The sequence below is a fragment of the Argopecten irradians genome, chromosome 8, assembly GCF_041381155.1.
Source record: "Argopecten irradians isolate NY chromosome 8, Ai_NY, whole genome shotgun sequence".
Taxonomy (NCBI): Eukaryota; Metazoa; Mollusca; class Bivalvia; order Pectinida; family Pectinidae; genus Argopecten; species Argopecten irradians.
The window spans coordinates 32,815,143-32,835,358 of record NC_091141.1 but is presented as its reverse complement, the minus strand read 5'-3'; the positions used below and the strand labels follow the sequence as shown (position 1 = coordinate 32,835,358).

General features: G+C 34.6%; 1 protein-coding gene across 2 annotated transcripts in view; it reads right to left on the bottom strand.

Moving 5' to 3' along the window:
* LOC138330131 (modulator of macroautophagy TMEM150B-A-like) overlaps positions 1 to 9,371 on the bottom strand; it is a 39,259-nt gene extending 29,888 nt beyond the window's left edge. Inside the window, exons 1-2 of one of the 2 annotated variants that reach the window (XM_069277534.1) lie at positions 9,285 to 9,371; positions 9,024 to 9,172 (exon numbers count right to left, since the gene is read on the bottom strand). The gene's annotated coding sequence lies outside the window, so the exon portion shown is untranslated. Of the gene's footprint in view, positions 1 to 9,023 lie in introns of both variants that reach the window. The other variant, XM_069277533.1, reaches the window with a different exon arrangement.
* Positions 9,372 to 20,216: the final 10,845 nt, after the last annotated feature.

Below are 20,216 nucleotides of genomic sequence, written 5' to 3'. Positions count from 1 at the left end.
AAATTATGATTGGAATCATTGTTAAATAATGCATACCGGACAAAGTGTCTATGTCAATTGATGGACTAACGTAATGAGTTAATACAACACATGGCGAGACAAAAAGTAAGATATTCTAAACTATAATGAAACCTTTCTTCATGAAACGCGATATGAAAATTAAGATAATAGTAGATGATATAATGTGTTATGTATCATTAAGATCATTTCCTATTGCTTAATCACATTATCAAACTTAACTTTATGTCTTGCTCTCAAATACATGCCGACGTTAAAGATTTTTTTCTTTCACTTTAAAAATAATGCATACAATGTCAGCATATTTCTGGTTAATGTTTTAATAACCCTTATTTTTAAGCTAATCCTGATACGATTTCAAAATTTCAATGAACATGTAATGAATTTATTTTGGTCAAAAGAAACAAAAAGCTGTCAGACGTTAAGCAAAATGGATTCTTGCTGCGTTATATCCTTTTTCTTAACTTTCAGATATGACTTTTACTTAGGTTTTGGGTGTAACAGAAATTAAATTTTAAAAGATAAATATTCCTTAATTATAATGGGAATACACGCGATATCCATGCTCATATAGTTATGTATCATCTCTGGCAACGATTAACAAATGTAGACGGTGGACCTTGGCCTAGTCCAGAATGGGAATAAAAACATATATACAGCAGGATATTCTAACGACAAAAATAAATCCTCGAAAAACCAGCATGATTCAAGTTAGAAGCCTTGAATAAGAAAGTTCCTAATACATGTACATGTACCATCTTGCTGATAACTGCCAACTCATAATCTTAATTTAAGACGCACGAAATCCACTGTTTGGAGGCAGCAACTATACATAACCAAGAATATTCTGTCTTGGCAATCTGCCTCCATTGCGGGTAGGTTTCCATTCAGACATCATTATTTTGTGAGTAAAAGTCCAATATCTCCCAGGGTGCATTGCGGTTCCCACATTTCATGATTGTGGGGTTTGCAAGGAACCATAAGAAAGATCGGCAACTTCGTTTTCTGTGACAAGTATAACGCTAATCTCGCAAACACATGACATCACAATCAATACCTACCCACAAAGGCTGCTAACTCTGTAATAGGCAGAGACAGAACACGGGCATAAGCATATAACCTGTGGTTTAAGTATGAAAGCGGCACTTGAGGTAAGAGTTTTAGCAATAACTAACGGGAATTAAATTCTCGTATCCCGAACATGTGCAGAAGACACGTGTAAAGATGTTTATCGGAAACTCATAATACCAATAAAATCTTTAAGAGGTTTTTCGTAGTATGTGGTTCTTATAGTGATTGGCGTCGATGTTCGGGATTTAGACCAAAAAATGAAATTAAATAATTTTATAATGGCACACGTGGTTCTAATTAGCACACAATTCAGTGGATAGTGCAATGATGCTTTCTTGAAACTTGTCTAGTAAACCTTATCGATATTATGTATATATTAATGACAAAAAACACATGATTGGTAACTAAATATCATAATAAAAATATTGGCTTAGTGAAAGAAATAAAAAGAGAAAGGTTTATGGGGAGTCTTGCACGTGTGGTGATAAGCAATTAGGAGTTGATGCTTGTGAAACATGTTTGTCGATGATAAGGGATACGATTTTATGTATTTTTATGCAGTATCATCGGCACATTTTGATTGGTTTCAAATTATTTCATTTCATATCAACAGTGCTATCGATGTTTGTGATTTTTTTTTCAAATTTACTTCTCACTGAATAATCAACAGGACCCACCCATCCATTACTGCTTATCCTAAGAAGATTTCTTTTAATGTCTCTTTTATAAATCTTATTAACCGACTATTTTGCGTCCTAAAAACCTATTACCATATGAACTTTATGGTTATTCTTTGTTTATTTTGCTGTATATTAAAATTGCTTGATTTCTCGAAATGTACAGTTAAAGACGAAGTAATTCTCACTCACCGTCAAAGTTCCATAATATGTGTATAACGACATATGCTTATAACGATGTGACTCATGGGGCCGCAGTGGCCGAATGAATAGTTAACATGTCTCATCATATTACCACAGGTCCTCTATCTCTGGGTCGCGAGATCGAATCCCATGTGGGGCAGTTGTTAGCTACTGATCGCTGCTCGATAGTTTTTCTCCGGGTACTCCTTCTTTCCACCACCAACAAACCTGGCACGTCCTTACATGACCCTGGCTGTTAATGGGACACTAAACGAATAAACCTGATTGGTCCAAAAACGATTGGTAGAACCATGTTTTACTGTATTAAAACAAAACTGCGAAATGATGTACATTTACATGTCTAAAATGCTTAATAATAGGGCTAAATAGTGGCAAACAAAGTAATGCCACTTCTCTTTCCCATGCTTGGAGTGGTTTAATACTGCGAGAGTGGACTTACTCACAGTGTGCAAATATTCGCTTATCTATCTTTCATGAATATATATCATAGACCCACAGAACAGATAATTTCAAATCGTAGACAGTATTAAGTCCGTAGTAGCGATTTTACATTATACCGAAGCTATGAACTTTTGTACGTTATATAAAACTCAAATAAAACTTATACAAAAATCAACGACCTATTAAGTTAGCTCAATGCTCGCAAAACTGTGCTCTTCAATACCGTAAACTACAAATAACACAATCAACTGAAAGTGATCTACAAAGATTATGTTGTATATCGGACAATCAAGATAGGGTTTTAACAGTTATCAACTGGCTCTACTGCCAATCAAATATGTCTGTTTTAAATTTACAATAATTAGCTAAACTACATTAACGAATTGTAATATAACTTGTCTAGCATCGTGTACTGCAGAGAATGAAGATCCCTGCCTTCCTGAAAGATAGATAAAATTAAGTCCAAATGCGTTCTTTATTAGACCAATATCACCCAATGCCAGCGATAACATGTTTTCAAGGGTATTCAGGAATTCAGAATAAGCGGTTTAAACCCCGTAAAAGGTAGACTTACTAACCAAATGTAGATGATTATCTTAATTAAGTGCCGAATTATTTCGTACAGTTGGTTAGGATTAAATTTTGTCTGAAATGAAAAGAGGGCATGTAATTGATTTTGAATTGATGACTAAGATCATAGTAAGACAGTTTGTTTCATGAGTGGCTTTGATTGATTAGTTGAATGTCCTATTAACAGCCAGGGTCATTTAAGTACGCGCCAGATTTAGAAGGTGGAGAAAAGCCGGAGTAACCGATGGAAAAAAACACCGACCAGCGATCAATAGCTGCCTCACATGGGATTCGAATTGGCGACCCAGAGGTGGCGGGCTTATGGTAATATGTCGGGACAACTTCACCACTTGGACACCAATGCCTGTAATGGTTCTAAAACACACATACTGTACCTCCGCGATACTCCAGAGGTTACTATCACTATTTTTATATCATCACTTGGAATATTATATAGTAAAGGTGAAGAAATTTAGTGGGAAACAAAGACCAAATACGTATGTATAGGTCTACAAAGACTTCTTTTGAAGAGTTCGAAGGAACGACAAACGAGTAACGCCCATATCCAAAGCTAATACAGTGAAATGTCTGTCCATCTCCCGATTATCTTCGAATGAAGATAAAAACCAAACTAGTGAGAATGAATTGTCGCACAGAGCTTCTAGTTTTAATACATTTTTGTCAGGGGACATATAGTTCAAATCAATAGGTCAAATCTTTCTATGAAGACCACCAAAGGGACAAAGACAATGGTTTGAATATCCGGGGTATCTTTACACTCAAATTATATTTAACTAGCCAGTTTGGAATCGAACGAAAGTGACCGTATTAAGCAGTTGGTCTTTACACACATGTGGCCGCTATAGCAGGTGTTACTGTTGTATGTTATTAATTCAAGTATTGCAATAAGGCACTGTAAATAAACATACGAAGTGATTACAGATGGAAGATGCCTTCAATACATGCAGATCGGACAAACAAATGGACTTCTTGTCTAAATCACTAATTCAAACCACGAGTGCAGAATAAATATTTCCAGCGAACGAGTTAAATTTTGACCAGTATAACCATCACATGAGTGGTATTGCCAAGTATGTAGACTTTAGCGCGTTTATTCAATTATGCTTTTGGCCGCATAAATGTCACTGGAATTATTTTCAGCAACATTGAGGTACCTTGAGGGGGTTATTTTGAAATTTACGATAAAAGTGCAGGTTTTGGTGCAAAAAACTGCCAAATCGGTACGTTATAGAGAAAACATTCTATTGTTCACCTATAACGTCTAATTTAATATCTATACTGTGTAATCGTGATATAAATGCGTGAATTATCCCGTTGTGGACCTTTTGACCAGTTGTTCAATTTCCTGACCTCTCAAGTCTCGCGTGAAATCACTGGGCAGACACTAGACAATTTACCGTCTAAACCATAGTCAATGTTTACTGATCAATAAATGTAATCAAAGGAACTTTAAATAGGGTCATGACCTTTAACCTAAAGTCTAAAGGTCATGTCCTTTGTCTGACCTTACAAGGCACCGTCTAATTTTATCAATGTACCAACTGGTACTTCTGAAATTTAATTAGAAATATCGATTGAATTTGTCATCAGGTTGAGATATCACTCACCATCTTATTGGATATATAGTGTATCACATCATTTTGATAACTCAAACTTAACAGAAAAATGATAGCTTAAGATAAGTTTTAGGGCCTATAGATACCTATTATGGATTGGGTCAAAGATGCAAATGCAAAATTCTTCTGCACAGTATCAAGTAACTGTGCTCATTTCTGAACTCTCTTTGCCTACACTCTTCTCCATATGTTTTTCATGTATATTGGTCAATTGAGAATATCTAGGTTGTTTTCCACCTTGCTGAAAAGAAATTTGATATCATATCAAAATGAGATAAAAAAATTCGTTTAACTAATAAAACAACATAATTTTCATGATTAAATTTTGGCATAGAGACAAAATATTTTGATTTGTTGCAATACATTTCAGCAAATTTATACATACATGAAATTGGCCAATTGGCAAAGATAGATGTTTCAACACAATTGGAGATCTCTCACTAACTAGGGGCATTCAGACTGGCATCCTTCCCTTGGGAGAGACTCGATGATTAACCTCCATTCTTCGAGATGTTCTGTACCTGAACATCGCCATTGTTCTACCAACAATTGGTCGTTTGTAACACTGATTGTCGTAAAAGTCAGTGTGGTTATTTTAAACGGCATTTATGGGTTGGGGTGTAACAGGTTACGTGCTAAAGAGGCTATAAACACTTAGAACCGGGGAATACACTACAAAGACATCTACGTTAATGTCAGTGAAAAAACCCCATCAATTTGGGTCTGCGTACTCGTATAAATAGTCTGACATGTGTATAACGATTCCTTTATATAAATATGCTGTATATTTTATGACATTACGCTTACTAATTTAAGCACTCCCCAAAATGGAAAAGTGTTTTTTTGTAAATATTTAATACAGAAGTCTTATTCTGTAGTAGAAGTTAAAACCAGTATATTTGATAGACAAGATAATGAATTGCAAAAGCAAGCATTTAGACTTTTTATGTGAACCAACATATCTTCAATCGCGTAATATAAACTATTTGTGTTTTTGCGGTGCTTCATTTTACATGTAAAACATTATATGGTGTAGTATTGTTATGGTATGATCATAATTGTTGTAATGGAAATTGCTATCTTTTTCTCGAATAAAAAAATCACTGATATGACTATCGCCTTTTAGTGTACATTTGTATTTAATAGAATGTCAGAGACCTAAAATGGTCAATTCGACCACTTGACCATGAGTAAAGCTTATGAGACAATGCTACTCGGTCACAATGAACAAAATTAGAGACCTTTATGATGAAATGTTAAGACACTTTAACCACTCTGCTACCGCGAAGAAAATGAGAGGATAATTTCAAATATTTTAACCACTTGCCACCGCAAACAAAACGAGAGAGCATATATAAAATATAAAGACATTTTAACCCATTCGGCAACAGCAAACAAAATGAGAGAGATCATGCTAAATGTTAGACATTTTATCAATTTAGCAACAGCAAGCAATATAAGAGGACTAGTTATATAATGTCAGACAATGAGAATATAAATGGCTTGTCCAGATACTTTGAAAAGTAGGTCACCATGACTTCTAATTACAGTGCCAATGGAGGAATGTTAGACACTGTAACTACATAGAAATGGGTCTTTCGATGATTGTTATCAACTTAGCTCCATCACAAACCGAGCAAATAAAAACACAGTCATCAGTAATATGGATAATTACTTTGAGCATTTAGCCAGATTTACAAAATGTTTAATCATATACAGATTTACAAAATGTTTAATCATATAAATACCACACATAGTGTTTACACTGGAAGCGAATGGTTATATGAGAGATGTGTACCACATTTTGACATTTAAAATAACGACACAACATTTCGCCATTTTAAGAATTTAAGAATTCAAATGTCATGGTTACAGATTATAACTGACAACTTAAGTAGAAACATTTTAATTTTAATGGCGATGCTTCAAATGACACGATTATATCTTTCGCCATATTATGAAAGTGACGACTTGAAGCATTTACATTTAGTGGTAAATGCTATGACTGAACAGCATTGTCAATTTATGCTATAAGGAAAATAAACACCGCTAATAGGGTTGAAACAAAATATTATGGAAAAATATTCACTATAAAAACAGTTGCCAGTTTATAACGCAAAAATGTCTACTATTAATAGATTCTCAATTTTTATTTGGGTGACAATGCTATATCTAAAGAGCGTTGAAAATTTACGCTACCATGAATAAAAAAAACTAATAGTGTTGCAATCAACTTAATTTGATAAAAGACCTAGTAAAAACGTTTGTCGATTTATAACACAAACCTAAGTATACATTTCTCTCAATGACTTCTCATTCTCAATTTTAATTTTGGTGGCAAATGCTATAGTTAAAGAGTGTTTGTCAATTTACGCTATCAGGAATAAAAACAACGTTAATAGGGTTGAAACTAAATATTCTGAAAAAAGAGGTTTGCCGATGTATAACGCAAACCTTGTTGTATATGTCTCTCAATGGCTTCTCAATACCATCGTTTAGACGGTAGATGTGTAATTACAGCCGATGGTTTGTTTATTAACAACTTTCATACCCTTACGGCTTAACAAACCCCAGACGTTCTCTCCCTTCTGAAGGACTTTCTTAAATAATATACGATGTTACATTTAAATGTACATCCCCATTACATTAATGACAAATACTGTAAAAATTATGATTATTAGCGGTGTGGATATTTTACGTTTATTTTGTTTATTTGCAAACTTCGCAAATAGTACACTCGAGTCTTGGCAATACCAGGCCAGTGGCGTAGGAAGATGAAACGTAATGGGGTAATGGGGGGGGGGGGGGGGGGCAAAGGTCCCCAATATTTTGTACACCCCCCCCCCCAACACCAACAGGAGATACTACTTTATATACTTTTTTTTTATATCATTACATATAATCCTTGCATACATGTATTGACAGTGGCGTCGCTAACAGGAAATTAATATTTAGGGCTATTATCGAGATTTTTGATGTTAGAAGGTCCGGAGGTAACCCAACCCAACCCCCAACACCCGGAAAAATATTACGATTTAGAAAAGCTGTGATGAGTTTTACAATGTATTTTGATGATTTTTTAATAAGCGTTCTGAACATGGTAATTTTTCGCTTTAAAGTTACCTGCATTTAGAAATGACTATTGTGAGTTCGTCATACCATTATATGCAACCCTGCTCGATCTGAACATAACGGATTCACACCATCGACATATTGTTGTGTAACACAAAATAATAATGAATTAATTGTTCTGCTAAGATATAAAGAAATAAATCTGTTAAGATACATTTTTTGAAATAGTATAATCCCTTAATGGACATTTTTAGTCTAGGTCGTGTATTAAATTTTTATTATTAAAGGTTTTGTATATTACGTGCTTGAACGTTTTAGGAAACGCGCCGCGCAGCGGAAAATTTTCTAAAATGAAGTACGAAAAATGTGCAGGAGGACCATTTTTTCTTTAAAATGTGCATTTTTAGAACATTTCACTCGGTGAAAATGGGGGGGGGGGGGGGGGGGGGGGACATGTTTGCCCCCCCCCCCGTCCTGGGCCCCTGCATACGAATAATTAGACTACAGACGCTAAGCGCGAACGATGCCATATCGCGAACAGTTTGAAAACCGACTCTGCGAAAATATCAAGACGCAAAAATATTTACGTATGCAGTAGCATACAATGTATGCCTCGTCCCGTCACATCCCTAATGTTAAAATTGTCTGGTAATTTCAAACTTTAAACAACAATTAACTACCTGGGTGCATCTGTCCTCGATATCCAAGGGGCTACTATCACTGCCGTTACACTGTATATAGTAACCCCCTATATTTCCATAATGGATGCAGAAAAAACAAATGTTTATCTTTAATTAACATCAGTCGTGATATTATGCTCAGTGCCAATGATAAAATGATGATTGATATAAGATAAAAACAAGTGCATCTTATCATAATGTACATATGCTACAATGTCTGCAGATTAAGGAGCATATTATCATCACAATTACTTCCGACCATTCACAAAAATACCAGAACACAACTGATAGGCATCTAACTAATTTCAGATATCTCAAATTCCAATGGCTAGCTAGGCGTCCATTGCAATAGCACACTTCCTCGATACTCAATGGGTTACTATCACTGATTTTATAACTACGTCCATGATAGTAACCCCTGGAGTATCGAGGATGAATAACACACGACAAAATTCACATGACAATACATATATCTTAGTTCCTGTGAATATTTCTAAATTGCTATCAATTAATTATTTTGCAATAGGTTATAAGGTCGCGAGATTAAACCGTCGCAAAAATTGGTTTAAACTCAACCGAAAACGCGTTTACTTGTAATACCAATACATTGGTCGATAGGATTCATAAAATGTCAATAATTACACTGTACTTACATTTTGCTGTTCAGGATCCAGCAGGTTGCATGGAAGTATATTGTAGTACTGAGTTTGTGCACACTTCAAGTGAAAGTTGATACAATTTGATGTGTTGTCTACTGTGGATTAGGATGTTTCGCAGCTCCAGTCGAGGTGTGTGTGCGGAGCTTCAACAAGGAAATAAAAAACACATTATAAGCACTTAATGATATATATCTCCGAAAAAAGTACCGTATACAAGAAGTACTTCTTTATCTGATAGATCGTAAAAATCCGTACAGAATTGGTGTGCTGGACTATGTAGAGTTTTCTGCGGCACTTTACAGCTACACAAACTATAGTGGTTATGATAGGGCTCCGACAGAGGCCTATATAGCACAGTAAAAATATAACTAGTAGCTACGGGACTCGACATTACTGGTGAGGCTTTTGGTAGCAGGGATTCGTATCTACGGAATTGTTCTAATGGAATTGTCAGAGCGTTGGGTTAGACGATGAATAATGTTCGCATATATTATACATATATATATATAATTGCCATTAATAATATATATATATATAAGTTCCGTGTGAGATTTTACGAAACGAGTCTCTTGGAATAATAAGAATTTAAGGGAAGATTTTTTTTTACAACACGTTATGATTTGAAAATATGTTGTATTCTTCCATAATGCAGTAGAAATATCACTTAAAACATAAAAAAGTAATATATCTTTTAGACCTATCCTCCCATGTTTAAAAGACATGTCAATATTTGCCCTGCGGTGTAAAACCTGCTGCCCCAATTGTAAAAAAGCGACTAAAAGAATATTAGTTTTTTCTTCCTTAGGTCTATCGTGACATCGCATCTAGACAACGCATCATATGACAGTGCGACAAGACACAAAGCGAAAAGGAATTACATAAATGTATTCACCAAGCGAAGTGCGACATTGCATCATGTGACACTGCGACGAGGTACCTAGCGAAAAAACGACAATGCGACATAACGCCATGCGGCAGTATGACAATGTGCCATATGGCCAACACACTATTGTACTTCGCTTGCATCATTATCGCACTACTTTGCTTGGGGCACTATGGCACTGTGGAATGAAGCATTGTCACTCCAGGCATGGCGCAATGTCGAAGTGTCGATTTTCGCGTGGTGCATTGGCGCAACGTCGCTGGGTGCTTTGTCGCACCGGCGCATTGTCGCATTGAGGTCCAAAATGCGACAGTGCAACATGTCTGAAACCAACCACCATACGAAATAGAATTTAAACGATATTTGGATACCACATTGAAACATTCTCAATATCATTCTAACCTAATCATAACAAATTACTCGCGCATTATGCCTCATGTTTTCCAGTATTTCAAAACCTGTAATCAACGTTTGACAATAATCTTGAAAACAAGTTGAAAATCATTTTCAGCAATGTCGGTAAGCAAACATTTCTCCGAGGGTGACACCACCACTAGAAATGGTTTGGTGCGGAATAAAAGCAAGTTTTTCCCCATTACTTCATTCTGATCTACAAGAGTTACTTCCCTTCGTTTTACTCTGATAGTACTGGGGTAGAGCGGCCTGGCCTCGGGTAATATCTTTTTAAAACCCCTGTTTTAAATCATGCATACACTTTTACCCCTGTTTTAAATCATGCATACACAGATTAAAAAATAAACATATTTTAAATTGGTCGATCCAATAATAAGGGATTTTTGTTTCACTTTTTCAAAATAAGAAAAACAAAAATGGGTAAGAAGTCAAAATTTTGAAATCCTGCAGAAGAGTTCTTCACCAAAAATGCTAGCTAATCAATGGCGTGGCTTCATGTGAAATTATTGAAACATCTGTAAAATTAATCTTTCAATAAATGGTTTATTTTGCAATTGAAATATTTTTGCATTGTTGGTTTTAATTTAACGCCCTATTTACAGCAAGGGCCATGTAAAGAGGTGCCAGGTTTGATGGTGAAGGAAAGCCGGAGTACCCGTAGAAAAATAGTACCTGGTAACTGCCCCACATGGGATTCGAACTCACCACCCAGAGCCAGAGGTAGAGCCCTCATGGTAATATGTCGGGGCACACCCCTCCCATTCCGTAACCCCCCCCCCCCCCCCCAAAAAAAAAAAAAATATATATATATATATATATATATATATATTACGTAAACCACTCAGCCACCGCGGCCCCTCCATTGGAATAAATGAATCTTTGTTTCTTTATTGAACTTTTTATTTATCTTTTTATTTCTGTTTTGTTCTTTATCTAACTATCATATTGAAATTGTATATGAGGAACATGTAGAAAGGTGGCGGAAACGTAAGGGGAGATAACTTGGGCGGACGCAGTATTAGATGAATTGAAAAATATGTGTATGAGACGAAGAATGATAGAAATTTTGTCACTGGAGATTAGTTTTGCAAGGAAGACAGCTTACATATAGAAGCGTATTAGGTTCATGTACGAAAATATTTTTAGGATAGCGAAAATGTTTTATTTGGCGGTCGCCAGATAATTAAGTGGCGGCCGCTAAATAATTGGCATTTTCGTTATCCTGAAAAAAATATTTACGTACGTGAGCCTAATACGCTGCCGTATTACTACATACTATATACTTTTCATTATTTGATTCACTGATTGCATGAAAATATCTAAGAAATCCGGATATATATATATATATGTTCTAATGTTTAAATTTAAGTTTGTAAGTCTACTATCCGAGTATCTATACGCAACAAGGCGAACTGCAGATGTAGACCTTCCAAAAAGAAATTAGAAATAAATCAATCAGCAATGAATGCTTTACTTCAAATAACAAACAAAATCAATCTTTGCAGAGTTAACGTTTTGAAGTCTTAAATGAAACCCAATTTACATTAAGATACCGGTATATTCCTCTTATACGGTCCTTACGATAATAATTCAAATATTTATAAATATAAATTATTTTGACAAAAAATAAAAATTTAAAAAAGAATTCGGCTATATTTCAGACCGATACTACTTGGATCAGAATAGGTAACTCTTGACCAATGTTTACGGTAAAATAATTCTTGTTACATGTACTGTACCTTTGATATTATAAATACATTTTTTTTTCTTCAAAAAGCATGATGCAAGCTGATCGCGGTTGATTATTCAAACGAACTTGTAAATCGTTAGAAGATGATCCGCATCCGGTTGGGGTATTTATAAAGTTTTACCATAGATGCAAATTAGGGACCGACAATCAAATATTTTAACTCTAGGATTTTTATTGACAAACCTTTGTATATGCGTATCAATTATATTCATCACCTGCGTTGATGGATATTGTCTTTACTTAAGAAATATGTTTAATTAAAGATGCTCCACCGCTGACAAATGGTATTTTTTTCATTATCAGAAACAGGAGCAGACGAAAGTTACTTACATTGCACCATTACCACTTGAGCTTCTAGTTTTACTTCAAGTTAAGAATATGAAAAATAATTAATTGCATCCCGGAAAAAATTCCGTGGCACTATATCTTATATGGAATGAAGTAATGCACCAAAGGCGAAATAAATTATTATATGTAATTTTTTGTGTTAACTAGGCATAACACGATTAAACACCAATTATTGTTCAAATGATGAATATCATTTATGCTCTGTCGGCGATGGAACATTTTTAAAGTTTTATTCCTTCACTCAACGTAGACCACAGGCAATCACATCGTCTATTAGAAAAGATAAATGATTTATTCGTTATTATTCTGTATAATTTTATATGTACACATTGTACGTAGTCTAAATATACCGTATTCGATCCAATAAGCGCCTAGGACATTTAAAAAAATGACGTTTACGTGTAATCAAAGCTCGCTAAAACCCTAATTAGCCTGCCCATATGTTTGAAAACATTTTAACAGTGTACTAAAAGTTCACTTAAGGTCCCAAACAAAACAGGAATTACTATCGCGACCGTTGGTCTTATAAATGACAGTGATAATATAAGATCGACTGTTTGCTTCGGGGGGTGGGGTGGGGGGGGGGAGGGGCGGTGGCCGAGTGGCTTGGATTTCCTGACACATTACCACAAACCCCCCACCTCTAGGATGCGTGCTCGAATCCCTTGTGGGGAGGTTGGTGGTTTTTCTCCGGGTACTCCGGCTTTCCTCCACCAACAAACCTGGCACGTCCTTACATGACTTCGGCTGTTAATAGGACGTTATACTAATAAAAACCAAAAGAATGTTGTGGTATGAGTGTACAGTCACCCCCTTTTCTTGCAGCATGAATGTAGATTCGTTTCCCATTTGTTGTAGCGTAAGTTTAGAATTGTTTCCCCTCTGTTGTGACATGAGTGTATAGACTTAATCTCACTTTGTTGTGGTATGAGTGTAGAGTTGTTCCCCCTTTGTTGTGGCATGAGTATAGAGTTGTTCTCCGTTTCTTTTTGCACGAGTGTAAAGTCGTCGCTTTTGTTGTGGTATGAGTAAGAGTCCCCCCACCCCCTTTGTTTTTGAATGAGTGTAGATTTGTTCTTCCTTTGTAGTGGTATGAGTGTTATGAGTGTAGAGTTGTTCCCCCTTTGTTGTGACATGAGTGTAGAATCGTTCCCCTTTTGTTGTAGTACATGTGTAGAGTTATCTCCCCTTTGTTGTGGTATGAGTGTAGAATTATTTCCCTTTGTTGTGACATGAGTGTAGAATCGTTCCCCCTTTGTTGTAGTATGAGTGTAGAGTTATTTCCCGTGTTGTGTGATATGAGTGTAGAATTATTCCCCCTTAGCTGTGGCATGAGTGTTAAGTTGTTCCCCTTAGTTGTAGCACGAGTGTAGAATTGTTTCCCTTTGTTTTGGTATGAGAGTTAAGTTGTTCCCTCTTAATTCAATACCTCATACCGTATACGTCGAAAAATATTTTCTACCTTTGCATATTATAGAGTTATTTACCCTTGCGGTTAGGTACATGTATTGATACATGTAAATGTATATATTTACATTTTTACTGCTGTGCAACCTTATCAAGCTCAGTTGGCATTCGTATGAAATAAATTCCATTATTTTGTAAAAATTACAAAAGACACGAGCTTTACCTAAAACTGATATTTACATAATTTTACAAAGACATCAATACAGTGAATGTCAAGAAACAAATACACCGTACACGTAATACCTCAATATCTCCTAAGACAATTTGGCATCCCATGATACGTTAATTTAAATATATACCATTGCCATATTAGCAACAGGATCGGGCACAAGTTAATTCTAACTTATAAACACCCTCTCCATTAAAATTTACAAAATATTTGATATGTACATCATTAGATGGCTTTATATTATACCATAATTATTTTTTTTCTTAAAGAGAGGAGAAAACGATAGACCGATAAAGAGAGAGGAAGGATGGTGGATATAACATCAATAGTTTGTATAGAACCTTTGCTCCGACAACCAAGTGTGTGTAATAGTGTAGTTCGATATAAAAGGGTTTTTATGAAAGCCACAAGTGAAAGTTGTTTGAAGGTAATAATCAGTGATTTAAATCAAGGTCATATACATTAGCATATTTTTTGCAAGGACCACGAAGTTTCATTTATACCATGCAGGTTAAAGTTCAATGAGTACTTGTTAAATTTCTTTAATAATATATAGCTATATCCATATTTAAAATCTGTTTTCCATTATGTTAGCATAAAAAAATGAAAATGGAATTCTCGAAGTGTTTTCGTCAGGGAAAACATCCATTTCAAAGATGAAATGCACAACTAAAAATATTTGCACTCATTTATACACTTTTCGTATGCTGCGTATTGACCTAATTACAGACAAAAATATGTTTATGAGTTTTAGACAAAATAACCAACAAAACTACTTAACATCGAAAGAGCATATCATATAAGGCTTACGTAATTGCTGATACAGTTTACTCTGTGTTTTTACCGAAACTAATTGTAAATTGTGCAACCTTGGAAATTCGAATATCATTAATGGATAAGCGATATTTTTATGAATTTGGCAAATTGCAACATATTAAAAAACATCTAAAATTGGCCAAATGGAACCAATAACAGTTTTCTTAAAGATGTTCCACCGCCGTCAGAGTATAAACAAAATTCATCGTTTGGACAATAATTTTGATAATCACTTATGTCTATATTTGTCTAATTAACAAAAATACATAATTATAAAATAACTTGTTTGCTTTTTGTTGTCTGTGCAATCAGTACAATCAGTACCTAATACCATATAGGGTATAGTGACATGTTTTTTTTTCGTAATGTAATTAATTTTTTTTAATACTTTTATATTGAAGTAAAATATAAAAAAAAAAAAACTTTCAAATGATGGTTGTAGGAATGTTTGTTAACGAAAAAAAAATCGAAATTCGTGTTCCTGTTGCAATAGATAAACATACCATTCATCGGGGATGTAGCATCTTGCAGATATTAGCTCTTGTTTTAGACATTGACGATACAAAAATAACCCCCTTGTATATAGCTATGATATATTAAAGAAAATGGCGTCTTGGGCTATACCGAAGATATCTAAAACGTTCAAGATTGTATTTTTTTGTAACTTAAAAGTAATTTTCCTCCACTTCTTTGAAATATCCTCTTATAATCTGATGATGAGACTTAAAACGCATTAAAACCTACTTGACCACACGAAGGCCGATAGCAAATAATGCTTCTTTCGAAGAGTGGCAACAAATGATGAAATACAACTATCATGAAATGATAAATTTGCTTTAGTTCTTAACTATACGGCTATTTCTTATCAGTATCAATGTTGCTTCTGTAGTGATCACACATCTTATAAACATATGTAGACCATTAGTATATTGACTGGGATATTGTTCTTCGCCATCTTATGCTTGTACATGTTATATTAATAAAGAAAACGATTGTACTACTCCCTAAATGATTGTTATGCATGAAATAAAAACTTGTTAAACTTGTAAACATAGAAAGAAGTTTATCTTTAAGATAATGCACTAGTTTTCCACCTATTAAACTCGCGTATGAAAATAAAACAAAGAGGGTCACGTGGTTGTTTTCTCGCTTCACTGGGCGTGACCATAAGACCTGTATTACTATTAATAGTGTACATTTGCGCATGTGCTACGGTTGATGGCAACAAAATGCATCGTGGTGTAAAGCCACAAACACATTCGTCCTCATTAGAGCAGGTTTAATAAGCACGCGCATGAAAAAAAGGCACAATACATTTTAACGCACGCGCCAATCGTCGCACGTGCATATTTAAAGTACTACGAATCATTGTAACATAGTAAGTACAATGTTACGGAACTTTGCCAAATGCACTTTATAATGAATTGCATATTCATGTCGACTCACTAATTGGCCGTTTGATTTAAATCTTCGTACCAGGTTTAGATTACAGATTGATAGTTACCAGTTAAATGAGTTATTAAAATTATATATCATACGTTTTTAATTACATTATGTTATGGAGAAAAGCCGAAAACTGATCTCTCTCCCACATATTGTACAGTTTGAGGCTTATCTCTAACTTAAAACATAGCAAGTCTTTGTGTTAATAAAGTACACTTTTATTTCTAATATAAGCCAGTTTTTCTGCCTTTGTCTATGAGCCCAGGTAACTCTAGCAATGTGCATTCAACCTTGACAAATCCGATATAGACAATGGCAACATAGAATTACCTTTGCCTGTGTTATATGTGATGAATAGCATTCATTAACGGAATGCATGAAGCATGCTTTTGAGCTGGACAACTACCTGAAAATTAATTTTTATCATGTTCGCCAACAGTGATGGAGGGATGTTATTTTCTCAATTTAAACGATATATTAAGGTGACTTTAGTAAATTTTATTGCTTTAAGATGCTCAAGCGCTGACAAATAGTTTTGTTTTCACTATCAAAACAGGAAAAGAGGTTTTAGTATTTTTATTCAGTTACAAAAGTTACTTATTTTACACCATTACCACTATTGAAAAGTTTGAACTTCTAATTTTACTTCAAGTTAAAAATATGAAAAATAATTAATTGCATCCCGAAAAAATTCCATGGTACGATATCCTATATGGAAAAAAGTACTGATTGCGCATGCACCAAAGGCGAGATAAATTATATTATTTCTTGTGTTAATAAGACATATACATACACGATTAAAGACCAATCATTGTTCAAATGATGAATATCATTTAAGCTCCGTCGGCGGTGGAGCATTTTAAAGCACATTTCTTTTCAATATCTGATGTGGTAAAGAAATGACATATGCAATTTAGACGTTTGTTTGAAAGCGTCTTGCTAAAATGATCGCATATAACAGTGATTTTCAGGCTAGTTCAAAACAGTCAGTGTCCCCAGAACTTTCATTGAATTCAGAGGATTTAAAATTTCGATTTCTCTATGGACAGTTTTGGATTGATTTATACCATGTGCAATTTCATTCAACAAGCCAGTGGGATTTAGGTGAAATTCTGAAATATTGTTGAAACAACACCAAAATAAGTGTAAAACTACAGTGTAGATGATTTGGAAATTCTAAATCGAAAGTAGTGTACAATAACAACAAGGTTTCAGAAAGCGGAAATTGGAGTTAATGCTGTAGATAAGTGTTAAATGGTGAATTTATAACAAGGAGGGAAAATCTATCTGGAATCGATGTACAGAAATTCTGTGGATGTGTTAAATTCCGCATCAATAGCGGATTGAATTTTCTTCATTTTCATTGTGTGGGATTTTTTCGTAATTGTGATTTTAAAATAATGGAATATTCCGGCAGGTTGTGTGTTAACATAAATATGGGATTATGCCCGGGTACATATACTCACCCGTATTATGTAACTCTTCCATATGCTACCTTTTACTGTCTTATAAGTGACTGTCTTATATTAGAGTTACATATAAGACAGTAAAAGGTAACATATATGGCAGTTACAGTTAATGGTGCTATAATCCGGGAGTTAAGGTACAAGAAACAACAATAGATGACATCACAAATATGTTTTAATTACATAATTGCCGATCAGAAAATTATCAAACAAACAATCAAACTATTAATTGTATAATAGCCTTTTATTTTGTATAGCTACTTTGTCATCTTCGACATTCCAGGGGTTACTATCACTGTCGCAATATCCATTCCTGTACTATGTTTTAGTAAAACTCTGCGGTTGACTGAGAGGTTGGGCGGTACTCTCGAGCTCTGTAATCATCAAATAAACTTTCGTTTTTCTCCTGAACTGCCTTCAGTTTTAATATGAGATAGTTATTGGAACTTAATTGGGCCTTCTTTTGTTGTGATAAATCATAGATCCAAATATTACTTTAAAAACGTGATATGACGAGTTCCTCGATGATTTAGCGACATGGTATATACGACTTAGTGATTTAACCCCACATTTTGCCGATATTACAGAGGTAGTCTAAACATAACGACAGTGAAAGTATCAAGGAGTATCGAGGATGATGTGGTAAACGCTATGGATGGAATTTACTTTAACAATAGTTGATATTCTAGGGTAATTGAAAAAAATGTAACCAATGGGAATAATTCATGTACCATGTGATACCTGATAACGTTTGTGCGAGACTACTGTTTCTATTGGTGATGAAATGACGTCAAATTATGATATCCCGCGCTAACGTCATTTCAGCGGAATGATTACAAATGGTTACGTTTCATCACCCCTGGAGAAATAGTCCCACACAAATGTTATCGGGTTTCACATGGTTCGGGAATTAGTCCCATTGAATAAGCGACCATTGCCAATCTATTGCAAAGTAAAAAGCGAAGGCGTACAGTAATATTTAGTACAATACAATTCATCAGGGATATGGTTAAGGATCATTACATCGTAATGAAGTGGATCATTGTCCCCAATCTGTGTGATGGACGACAGTTACTTCACGACACAGGTACAATGACTTTAGACTTAGTTTATAGTAAAATAACTTACTTGTAATTAACGAGCAATGTCATTGGTTAAATTACACACTTTCTGAATTCCTTGGAGGATTTCGCATCGAAATTGTAATTCAATTTTCAAATTCTGATTGGGTGCAGCTAAGTTCAGCTGACCAATTGAAACCCGCTTTCTATATGTTATGAATTGAAGTTATGACAGAGACAATTGAGGGATTCAGACCAGTTAAATAAAATATATATGGATACGTTGCTCTTCAAACAGATAGAAAATTAAAGTAAAGAGTTCGTGGTTATTGCTTCATAAAGTTAAACAAATAAAATATGTATGCAAAGATAGATTCTGATTTTCGTGATAAAATAATTGGACACACTGAAGTATGAAATACAACAACTGGTGAAAGAACAAAGGAACAGATACGTCACAAAGTATGCTTATGTTTTGTATTTTGAATTCGTATACAACATGTTATTCAAAGGTCGCCGCCACTTTCTCAGTCCATAGATCAATGATTCGAGCTTTATCATTGGTTGCTTATTACGTAAATGGAAGGTGTTCCACCAGGTGGCGCAGTGCGGGAACAGCGGAAGGTTTTCGGGAGCGTATATTGTACTGAAAACTCTTGGCTACCGAAATTGGCAGTTGACATTTATAGTCGTTAAATTTTATTTTTATTGTTTGCTAATGTATAATTTTCTAAATGTTTAACCAATATATCTTTTGCGCCATGTGCATTTTAGTTGTATATCGCTTGAAAAATATATACGCTAAAATTAAAGCAACATTTTGAACTGAAATGTTGACGCCATCATCACCATATAATCTCTACTGTGCTAGTTTAATTGCTGGCACTTTTATTTGATTTATTTAATGTCCTATTAACAGTCAGGGTCATGTAAGGACGTGCCAGATTTCGCAAGCCAGAATCCAAAAGGACTTGTGATGAAATTTCGGGACATTTTAACCACTCGGTTATCGCGGGCAAGACAAAAAATGAGTAGCAGTTCTGGGTTTAAAACATACTGTACATACATATATTAACATTGTAGAAAACACTGTACTTCAAAATTATTTGTATATTATATATAATGTTATCAAACTGTCGTTTGAATATTCAAGAAAGATAACACTTGTCTTTTTTGTTTCTAATTGTGTTAGCCATTTGGCTGGTAATACTAATGTAATTTGTATTGTTTAGTTTTTTAACTCTTCATTTTTAGCCATAAGAAGTATAAGGAAAGTCTATATAAATAGCATATTCTTTGACATGACTTTAAAATATATAAGGTATCAGAACTCTCGATCGATTCTATGCAATTTAGTTGGGTACATCATA